Genomic DNA, 12,328 nt, shown 5'->3' with positions numbered 1-12,328 from the left:
TCCATCTGATATTTCATATTCCATCCTAATTGGCTAATATTGGCTTCCAAAGTTTGCAGGATTGCTCAGTTTTTGAACAAAATGCTTCAAATCATCAACGCAGCTATCGATTACCGTGAAATTTGCCACACATATTCCCACTATGTCAAGGAACAAATGCTACCCTTTTCACGTTGGCCTGTTATAGCGCCACCAGCAGGTAGACTTTAGCAAAACACATTTTTGGAACACAATGCCTCAAATCATGCATGCAGTGTCCGATTGCCATGAAAGGTCTAAGGTGAAGAACATATGCCAGCCTTTTTACATTGGCCTATTATACAGTAGCACCACCAGGACGCCTGGCCTGGTGGAGACCTGTGCTCGGAAGAGCACTGCTTCTAGTTACACTTTGTTGCATGATGAAAATAGCCAATCCACAAGCTCGAGCCTGTAGATCGGCTATTTTCGGAGCGCAACCAAACACAAAATGACTTACTTACTCTACTGGATCCCTTCTCCACTAGTCCCTCCCTAACATTTTAGTCTACCGTAGTTTATATTTGTTGACGAAATTGACAATAATTATATCTACCGTAATTACTGGACTATAAGCCGCACCTGAATATATATAAAAAAAAAAAAAAAATCCATCTCAAAATATTTAGTTCCAGGGATCACCCAGAAGCAACATTTGAGTTACAATTGTTTGCTTAAAAAATACATATATTCAAAGATTTGCACACATTTTCACGACTTTTCAAAAATAGCAGATCTACAAGCTTGCAGTGTGGCACTTGGTGCCGCGCTGTGAGCTTGTACTATTTTTCAATAGTTAAAGTATAAAATAATTAAGGCCCCTCCACCTTGGGCCCTAGTAACTCAGTCCCACTCCCCCCCTTGTGACGCCCCTGCTCACAGCGCATCACGTCGCGATGCATTGTGTCGCTTGTAAGATCGGCTATTTCCACCGCCGTTTGTGAATGCCACAGCAGGGTTCAAGTGGTTAAAACCCAGTATTAGTGTGTTGTATCCAACCTGTGTAAAGTGTCTATTGTTAGCTCCGGAGGATCTCCATGCAGTTTGAGCGAGCCGGGGGGGGGGGGGGGGGGGGGGGCGAGGTATTGGGTGTTTGAAAATGGTCAAAGACATAAATCTTCAAAGAGAAGCCCAGCCATTCCTGTGTGGGTATCCATGGTAGCAATGAAAAGACAGAGAGAGAGAGAGAGAGAGAGAGAGAGAGAGAGAGAGAGAGAGAGAGAGAGAGAGAGAGACGGAGAGGAGCGGGGAGAGCGCGGCAATGTGGCTCTGTCACTGTAATTTATGTGGAGCCTTGAGCAAACCCCTACATTGTGTGGAAGATGTATGTAGGACAATAACCCTCTACTGTAGACTTTTGCCACGCAACCGAGCCGTGGTCATGTGGTACACAGGGCTCTGCGGTAACAACTGCTGGTGGCTGCTGCAGAGTGTGTCGTTTTATTTTCCGTTCGTCTATTAAAGGGGAAAACCACCCATTTTCAATATTGAACCATGTCATAATATAGCGTAGAGCTGTTGTGTGGAAATAAGAAAAAAAGTCATAAGGTCGTTGTACTTTAGCGTTCTGATTTCGTGGACGCATCTGCTATTTTTGCACGTCACTGCCATAATGATGGAAGTATAAAATAGCCGGGCATTGCTTTATGTAAAAAAGAAAAATAGAAGCAGTGCTCTTCCGAGCACAGGTCTCTGCCAGGTCAGGTAGTTTATTGTGGCCTCTTGGTGGTGCTATAATAGACCAATATGAAAAGGGTGCCATGTGTCTTCTTGGGCCTTTCATGGAAATCGCAGGCTGCGTTTATGATTTGAGGCATTTTGTTAAAAACGGACCAATCCTGCAAACTTTAGAAGCCAATGTTAACCAATTAGGATAGAATATGAAACGGACAACTCTGTCTTGACCACATCCCTATACTGTTCAAAAAAACACTAGAACAGTGCCATGTGAAAAATGTGGGGGCAGAGGTTCTGAATTGGCATCCAGGGAGTGTGTGTGCACAGTTTGGTCGAGACCGGGTCAAAGGTGCCAGAGATTGGCTGGTAACAGAGGGACGGACGCACACACAGACAGACGGGGTAAAGGGAGTGTTGGAGTTTGGTTGTTCTCCCCGTGTCCCATAGGGGGCACCCTCACAAAAAACATGCAGTAATCCTGCTCTCTATACTGCCTCCCCCTGGCCAGCCGGGGAGCCTGATGGAGGGGAAAGGAACTGGTTGGAATAACATATTCCTTCCACGCACTACGTCAGGGAAACTCCCCCCTGTCGGGTGATAAGAAGCAGCATGGACATTTTTGGCCTATGATGGTGGCCTATGATGGCGGAGGTTAAACATTGGTTAAACAGTGACTTGCGCTTTGAGTTTCCCTGAAGCTTGATCTTGAGCATAATCATCATTACCCGGTCCACGTGCATGAGGATATTGTGCGGTAATTGTTCCTCCATTGTGCGCGTGTGCGTGCGTGCATGTTTCCGCTGGTTTCGGGGTTTGGTCGGACTGGCCAGACCCGAAAGACCTCTGTGTCCGCAGTCCGCACTGGAGTGTCCCTGTGGTGGGTGTGGGTCTGACTCTGGGACTGTGAGAGGGCCTGAGAGGGTGAAATCTCGCTACTACTACGTGTTTATCATTTTGACAACGGAGCGTCGGGAGGGTTAGCGACTCACCCCACGGAGGTTAGGGTTAGAGTAAGGGTTGGATTTGGGTGTTGAAAATTAAAGATGACACGTAGTAACAGCGAAGCGGGACATTATAACTGACCCTAGCTCTGGTCCATACCGTTAGAAGGAGTTCTCCTTAAAGGACAACTTTAGTTTTTTACAACAAGGGTTCATATTTTAGATTGTAATTAAAGAATATAAAAGATGGGTGTTAAAATTATTTCATTTACTTCTTTCTTTTGTTTTAGAGATTCTTATTTCAGTGGTTGGGGGCAGGTGTACAAGTGGCTAAATATGTCATTTTACACAGAATAAGCCCATTCCCAAGATACAACGCAACCTTTCATGGTTGGATGTGACTTATGGGGGCTAGAAGTGTTACTGTAAATAGCAATAAAGAAACTGCTGGTTTATTGTGTCTAAAAAGACATATTTAGCCACTTGTATGCATGCCCCCATGAAACAATAGAACAAAGCAAATGAAAACATTTTAACACTCACTTTTTCTTTTCTCTAATTACAATCTAAAATATGAACCCTTGTTGTAAAAAAAGAAAGTTGTCCTTTAATGCTATGTCACCGATGAGCCCTTATGCCCGCAGGAAAGACTGCGCACCCTCTTGAATGTATGTAGTAAAAATAAAAAAAATGCATTTTCACTATTCAGTACTCGGTGCATAAGGATATTGTGCGGTAATTGTTCCAGTAGTCAATAGTTTTTCTCACATAGGAATCTCAAACAAGCTTGTGTGATTTCTCTCTTTTGGCTGTGTATGATCGTTTTCTTCCAAATACAACAACTTGAAGCCTCCAGTACGATAATTCAACATTTCCCATCTGGCAACACTGATTTGTGTCGTCTTTGTTCCGTTCTGTTCTCCTAGAAGCCAGATGAGAATCCCAGCGATCTCAGGAGGATCTACGGGACACGCGTTCAATTTGCTCCTCCGTGTGAAGCCTCCCGCTGCCAGCGATCTCCCCGGGCTTTTTCTCTGAACTCTGACATGTCATTATTGCTCCCCCAGCGGTGTTTAATGGGCTGCCACCGCCCCTCTGTGCCTCACTAGCAACACCTCTGTTATTAAAAACCCATTCAGAACGGGTACACATTATTGTGTATCATTATTTTATGCTTTAACTATTGAGAAATAGCAGATCCACAAGCTCACAGCGCGGCACCGAGTGCCGCGCTGCGAGCTTGTAGATCTGCTATTTTAGAAAAGTTGTGAAAATTTGAATTTTGACCCGATTCTATAAGTGTCTTTTGAATCCTTCTAAGGTTTTTTGAAAAAACCTATGTTTCTATGTCAGCAATCTGGCCAGCCATCGTCAAAGAAAAGGTCCTTTTCACTTAAATGGAGCTCAGTTAGTCTGTTCTTGAGAGACTACTATGTCAGTGGCTCTCAAACCTTTTCATGTGAAGGACCCCCAAAATGATATGTATTTGGCCACAGACCCGCATCTCAAAATATTTAGTTCCCAAGGAACCACCCAGAAGCAAAATTTGAGTTACAAACGTTCGCTTTAAAAATACACATATTCAAAGATTCTCGCGACTTTTTCAAAAATAGCAGATCTACAAGCTCGCAGCGCGGCACTCGGTGCCGCGCTGTGAGCTTGTATATCTGCTATTTTTTAATAGTTAAAGTATCCAATAATTTTAGGCCTAAATGGGTTAAGGCGACGCAAATGTTAATTGCTCTGCTACAAACACTGGCGATGCCTGTTCATCTCCGCACTGTATTCTCTCCGGTGTTGGGACCGTTATACCAGTGGTTCTCAACCTGTGGGTCGGGACCCCATCAGCTTAATGTGCAACATTGTTTTCTCACTCAACAGTAAACAAACCAACATAAGGTTTAAGTGTATAGATATCTGCACATTTCTAAAGTGACAATTTAAGGACTTTTTAATGCCTCTAAAATTACAAATTAAACATTGGTCAAATTGTCAAATATTGGAGGCAGAAATTGTGAAAATAGCCGATCTACATGCTCACAACGCCTAGCAAGGCGACGCGTTGTGAGCATGTCGATCTGCTATTTTCACAATAGAACCTTGTTATACAAAATGTAATGCCTCAATTATTAGTGCTCCTCATGGTGCACTAATATGATGCACAGATATGGGCTGTCTTCCTCCATGTATGGGCATTCCCATTCCCTGTTAGATATGGGCTTAATATTGATTACATCAGGGATCTCCATATATGGGCATATAAAGGGATTCCGATGACATCACAACATACAATATCTCGTACCAGCCACACAGATATGGGCCATGTTTTGGCCTTCTGGCCAGTGATATATATCGATGACATCAGGGATCATTTATATATGGGTATATATATAAAAGGGTTTCTGTGGAATGCCCATATATGGACTTTTACATAGGTGATATCACCTGTGATGTCACAGTGTCAAGGGAACCAACCCATAGACTGTAAAAATGTGTACACACACACATCTACACGCGGACAAGCTGTGACATTTCTCATGGTAAACTGTGACCTTCGGTCGCAATAATTATGTCTATAATAATTATTATTTTTTTAGCCTGAAAAAAACCTTTGTGTGATGACGAAGGCTGCAAATTCTATTAGTGTTTTCTGGGGAAGCTTTCAAAAGGGTCAACAAGTTGGAACATTTTTAAATAAAAATACTACACTCAAGCTGTTTCTGTTGGGATATGGGCCAACATTTCAGTAACAGTGCATCCCTAGTTTTTTAGAAAAATGAATCATTGCTTTATCAAATTCAGACACAACACAGTGTTTATATGCCTTTAAGACAGGAGAAAATTATTAGTCTTTTAGAAAGAGATCATATCGACATCGGTTTATATCGGTTATCGGCCGTTAATTATAGCGGAAATTGATCGTCCAGAAATGTCATATCGCCCATCCCTACCAAGGATAAAAACATAATAAATCCCTTAGGCTTATTTCCATTGTGGTCTTCTAAGTCTAAAGTCTAAATCAGGGGTCTTCAATGTTTACAGGCCAAGGACCCCTTAGTTGAGAGAGAGATGAAGCAGGGACCCCCCACAACCTGTTCATAGATCCCATATAGTTTCATTGATTGACAGCACAATCATCAGTGTATTTTGGATGCATGTCAATTTGTGTTTCCAGATATTTATACCACTTGAACCGTCAATACTTAATAAACTTGACCTTTCACTCTTTTACTTAGTCTGCTCTTTTTCACCTCTAAACCAATGTTCTTTTGCCAAAAATAGCAGATCTACAAGCTCACAACGCCTCGCGCTGCAAGGCGTTGTGAGCTTGTAGATCTGCTATTTTTGGCTAAAGTTCTCCGAATATGGACACTAGGACAAAAGGAGAAAAAAAACATTCTATCACTCAAAGATTTGGAGGACCTCCTGTAGTAACTCTGAGGACCCCCTAGGGGTCCCGGACCCCCTGTTGAAGACCACTGGTCTAAATTGTCAATGTAATTGTGCACTGCATGTACCGGTACGCACACAGTTGTATTTTTCAACCTTCCAGCGGTAACATTCATTCCATAACTAATTACTACAGCTAACCCTAATTGTCACAGAAACATGCTACCTTAGCCCTTACACTCAGCTCAAAACCAAATCGACTGCTAACGATGTTGACATTTGGTTGTTGGGTTGTATACTGCAGCTACACCTGGGCAATAATTCTGCAAGTCAAAACATTTTAAAGGTGTGCTAAAAGTGTGATTTTGAGACCCGTTTCGCCATAGAATGGATCAGTGGTGGAAAAAGTACTCAAATCTTTTACTTCACTAAGTAAAAGTATCAATACTACAAGTAAAGTCTGGAATTAAAATGTTACTCGAGTAAAAGTACAAAATTGGCATCAAAATGTACTTAAAGTACAAAATGTTTGAAAATAGCAGATCAACAAGCTCAACAAAAAATAAATGTAGGCCTACTTAGATACTTTACAGTTTACACCATAGAATTGTTCAGAATTGACGTTGTTTCAGGGTTTTCAGTTATTACACTAGAGGGCCAACGTATGAATGGTACTAGTTTGTTAGGAGACGGATACAACCGGAAATGAAGTCATCACGAAATTTCTCTCCCCTGGCAGAGGCGGAGGATTAAAGATGGGGTGCCATGATTTCTTTCCCCCTTAAAACATGATGATCAGGTATTATGATTACTGATGGAAGATCTTTTTCCTAAAAAATGTACAGAAAGAGTTAAAATCATGTTTTTATGTGGCCACACCCACCAGTTCATTAGGTATGCCTGGTTGTCGGGTGGGTGGTGACCCAGCTGAAGTTAGCCACACCCACAGTGTTGGGTGTATGGTAAAAGTGGAGGGGATGATTTTATGATATCATTAAATCACTGTTTTTCGAACAGGCCTTTTGACTCTGAGACACTGGGAAGGCAAATATGCACATTATAACCGCACCCGGTGGTCTATTAGTGTAAAGTTAACTCCATATTAGACATATACAAAACAGAAAAAGTACAAAACTATGGCACCACCTCTTTAATCTATACCTAACAGAGTTAAAGCTATACTGTGTAAGGCAGGGGTCTTCAACAGGGGGTCCGCGACCCCTAGGGGGTCTGCGGAGGTACTGCAGGGGTCCGCGAAATTATTGCTTAAAAAAAAAAAAGATTTAAAAAGAATGTTTTTTTTTTTTTGCCTTTTTCCACATTTATGTTAAAAAATAAATCATGATTCTATCCATTTTGTATAGCTTGAATACATGATTACTATGCAATTGACAGATTGTTGATATTATTGACATTTGTTCTCAGTTAATAAGTAGTATGTTTAGAAATGGTAGTGGTACGGCCCACCCTGCTCGCTGTAACTTGTACTTGTTTAAAATAAAAAATATGTCGTAGCCCCGACCCCCCCAAACTACGAGGTGGTAGGGGGTCCCTGCTCCATCTCCCCGTCAGTTTGGGGGTCCCCGGCCTGAAAACGTTGAAGACCCCTGGTGTAAGGTGCTCAACTAGTGGTCAGTAGCCCTATAGCAAACCGCGGTCGCGTCCGCGTCTTTCGGACGTTTATCGTACCTTCACACCCCCGCGTCTGCCTCCACCTCGCCGGGATCTATCTTTAGAGGGGTCCCTGGTTCCTGTGCGTTCAGGCATTCCGGAGAAACGGACTACTTCACCCTGCCTGGTAGGCGAGATTACCTTTTGAGTATAGAGACACACGGGCGACTACAAATATGGCCGCCATAGCGACCCCACTTCAAGATGCGCTGTGATTGGCCGGCAGTGTATAACCCTCGCTGTGATTGGCCGGTAGTGTGATGACGCAATTTTTCCGCGAAAACCGGTCCCCGGTAGGGATCATAGAAAACATATAAAGAGAAGGCTTTAGAAGCTGAAAATAACGGAGTGGGGGTTCTAAAACTTTAGCGATTTAACAGTTAAGACAATTTTAAGATTTGTTTTATAAAAAAAGTTACATGGTATAACTTTAACATCACTTGAACTCCTACAGATACCTGTCTCCTGCTTTTTTGGGGGGGGCAAAAACTCAAACTGAATGTCTCTCACACAGTACATCCGTAAAGATCTTCTCATTACAGCCCCGGCACACAGAAGATTCATCACTCTGTGTTCATTATAGTTGGAGGCAAGGCAAAAAAAAAGGGGGAAAAAAAGGTGACTGGTCGTCACAGCGAGGACGCGTCACAAGGGGGGGAAAAGTGGGACTGAGTTACCAGGGCCCAATGTGGAGGGGCCTGGAATTATTGTATACTTTAGCTATAGAAAAATAGCAGATATACAAGCTCACAGCGCGGCACCGAGTGCCGCGCTGCGAGCTTGTAGATCTGCTATTTTTTTTAAAGTCGTGAAAATGTGTGCAAATCTTTGAATATATGTATTTTTTTAAGCGAACATTTGTAACTAAAATTGTGCTTCTGGGGGGTCCCTATGGAACTAAATATTTTGAGATGGGGCGTCCGTGGCCAAATACATATCATTTTGGGGGTCCTTCGCATGAAAAAGTTTGAGCACCACTGACATAGAAACATAGGTTTCTCAAAGACTTTCCGCGATTTAAAAAAAAAATCAGCAGATCTACTAGCTCGCTGTGAGCTTGTAGATCTGCTATTTTTCAATAGTTCAAGCACAAAATGTGAGTGAATCCTTGTACCCATGCAGGGCCCAGGAATTTGGTGCGACACCCCTGGACGTCACAGTTCCAGCGGTGTCATATTTCAGCCCCCCCCCCCCCCCCCCCACCCCCCCACCCCCCCACCCCCCCCTGGACCCCTTCCAAACCACTGTGCTCAAGGCCACAGCCAAACATTTCTCATTACACCGGTGCACCACAACCTTGGTCACCGGTGGCCCGGCATTGACAAGAGGCCATTTGTTAGCTTTACGATTTCATCGCGCCGCGAGTCTAATCATTTGTACTCGTCTAGGTGGGAGCGGGGAGGCAGCACCTTGCCCCAAATTCACTTCAAACCATTTCCTTCCTTGCGTATAGTCGACTTGGCACAGGTGTAGTACCGTTGCGAGACGTCAACCTTTAGTGTCTAAGGCTGTCACGATTAGGACATTTTACATGACGATTAATTGTCAGTAAAATAATTGCGATTAACAATTTAATTGTGTTTTTGTCGTTCACAATTACATTTCTGTTTGGCTTTTAGGCTTTGAAGTTGCACATGGCAGATATGACACATAACCTAAATACACAAAGAAATATGAGGCATAGGAACAACATAGCACCAGCACATTACATTACTGTAGCAAAGTAAACAGTCCTGACCTGAGCTCATGCTTCCTTCAGTGCATGAGGAGTGAGCAGGCCGCTTCTTTTCACCTGACAGGGGGAGCTTCCCCGGTTGGACACACCGCGAGGAAGGAACACGTTATTCCAACCAGTTCCTTTCCCCCTATACCCTCAGGGACACGGGGAGAACATGCAAACTCCACACAGAAAGGCCCTTTCGCCAACTCCACCTAGGGCGGGGGTCAGCAACCTGTGGCTCTAGAGCCGCATGCGGCTCTTTAGCACCACCCTAGTGGCTCCCTGGAGCTTTTTAAAAAATGTATGAAAAAGAAAAAAAGATGGGGGGGAAAACATTTTTTTTTTTGTTTTAACGATTTTTTTATCGTCACTGTCGGGCAGAAACCTTGTATCTCCAAGTTTCAAATTTGTATGTTTTTTTTTCGCAAAGTAAAGCCCTGCTTCATCATACAAGACTGACGCACAAAAGTAGTGAAAACAGCAGATCTACAAGCACACAACGCCTCGCGGTGCGAGGCGTTGTGTGCTTGTAGATCGGCTGTTTTCACTAGTTTAGTTAATTTTTTAAATGATAAATACAAAACGAAGTTTTGGACATACAAGGTTTCCACCCGACAAAAACGATTTATAAGGCTTTTATAATTTCCAGACAGATTTGTTTTGGGGTTTTTTGGTCCAATATGGCTCTTTCAACATTTTGGGTTGCCGACCCCTGACCTAGGGTATGGGCGCCGATAGCGCGGAGGAGAGAACACGGCCCCGGCGCCACAGCGGGATTCGAACCCGGGACCTTCTACTGTAGCTGTGAGGCGCTACCAACCGCGCCCACCGGTGCCCCCTCTACATGCAAAAGTCGAAAACATATTGCCTCGTCCGGGAAGCCGTGTGACAGGTGCACCGAATAAAGACTGAATTTACAAGTGCACCAAACGCTCAGTTCAATTATCACTGAAACCCGCTCAGTGCTGGGCTTATTAAATTGATATATTTCCGACTTTTTGATAACCCCGTATTAGTGATTTGCTTCCTCCGCTCTCTCTCTCTCTCTCTTATGTCCGTGCCTCTCTTTATCCTCTTACGCCTTCCCATGCTCCCTCTCCGTTGATTCATTCATGTATTCATATATTCTTCCTCTCTCTAGTCTCAATCATATTCTAGCGGGTGGCACAGTGCCACCGCAAGTGGCAAGTTGTGTATCGTCGTTGTCGGGTGGAAACCTTGTATGTCCAAAACATTCCTTTTTTGTTATTATATTAAAATGGATTTAAAAATTAGTGAAAATGGCCGATCTACAAGCACACAACGCCTCGCGATGCGAGGCGTTGTGTGCTTGTAGATCTGCCGTTTTCACTACTTTTGTGTCACACATTTTGTATGAAGTCGGGCTTTAATTTACGAAAAAACTTAAAAATGTGAAACTTGGGAGATACGAGGTTTCAGCCCGACAGTGACAATATTCTTCTATTCTTCGGAGGCCATTGATAAAGTGGAAGACTTCAATGAAAGAGGAAGAAGCGCTGCGCCATCCACCGAGTATAATATCTTCCACATTGGGGAGGTGGGGAATTTAATCCAAAAATCCAAAAGAGAAACCCAAAACATCGGAGCGCATTCACAGAGACACTCGGGCTGAATCAGCAGCGTCGTTGTCTGCCTCTTCCCAATGCAAAATTGTCCTTTCTTGAGTGAGATGCTGGATGTTGTGAGGTGCTGGATGGATGCTGGATCATAGGGATCGAACCAACGTTATAGCACTTAATAAGGAGTGGCTTTCATGCATGTAGAAACTGGCCAGTGCAGAGGAGGTCTTGCAGCCTTGAGGTCACATACAATGCCTCAGTCTCTGCTGAAGAATAACAACACACCGAACAGAGAAAAGCACGAAGGAAAATGCATTTTCTTCTAATAATTCTTCTAATAATTCCTGATAACTTCACTGGCCTTCTGACATTTGGTGCTTGTCGGTTTTACTCCCGATACACAGACATAAAAACAGACCCAGATCACTCGAAAGACCAGTGACACTTTGCAACAAAGTGTGTCCTCTAGGGCCGAGACAGCCTGAAGCAACCTTCACTAACACCACGAGCATATTGTTTGTCAATCAATCAATAAATCAAACGTCTTTTGAAAGTCATGTGATAAACACAGACTGGGTGGAGACAGGGGAAATCTCGCTCTTTTTAACGACCGTCATTTCGACAAAGGAGCGTCGGGAGGGCTAGCGACTCACCCCACGGAGGTTAGGGTTAGTAGGGTAAGGGTTAGGTTTCGGTGTCGAAAAGATGACACATAGCAACAGCGAAACGCTCCCACTGAGACAGACGGAGAGAAAGCGTGTGCATGTGTATACAACCGAGTCCATTTGGTTCCATTTGTACACTCTCTGAGTTACATACCCATATGGGGTCCATTTGGTTTCTAACTATCATTTAGCTGGGGACCCCCTGGAACTCCCTCAAGGACCCCACTTTGAGAACCAATGCCCTAAAGGATAAACATCAAATTCTTGTCTTCAGCCGGAGAGTGATCCTCCTCTCCCTGGCTTCTCACCAGGGACGTGCTGGGCCCCTGATTCAGCCCAGGAAAAAGAGTTGGAGAGGCCCCTCATTGCGCGCTATAGAGAGAGATCTCTCTCTATAGAGCTGCTGCTACTCAAAGATTTGCAATTTCAGATCATGACAAGTGACAAGCCAGTGGGACAATTACTGTACATGAGTGTATTTCATCGTTGTCGGGTGGAAACCTTGTATGTCCAAAACCGTTTGTTTTGTATTTATCATTTAAAACATGATTTAAACTAGTGAAAACAGCCGATCTACAAGCACACAACGCCTCGCGGTGCGAGGCGTTGTGTGCTTGTAGATCTGCTGTTTTCACTACTTTTGTGCAAACAGTTTAATTTTTACTT

Source organism: Nannobrachium achirus (genome assembly GCF_963921795.1).
Source record: "Nannobrachium achirus genome assembly, chromosome: 18".
Classification (NCBI taxonomy): domain Eukaryota; kingdom Metazoa; phylum Chordata; class Actinopteri; order Myctophiformes; family Myctophidae; genus Nannobrachium; species Nannobrachium achirus.
This window is presented reverse-complemented; position numbering follows the sequence as displayed.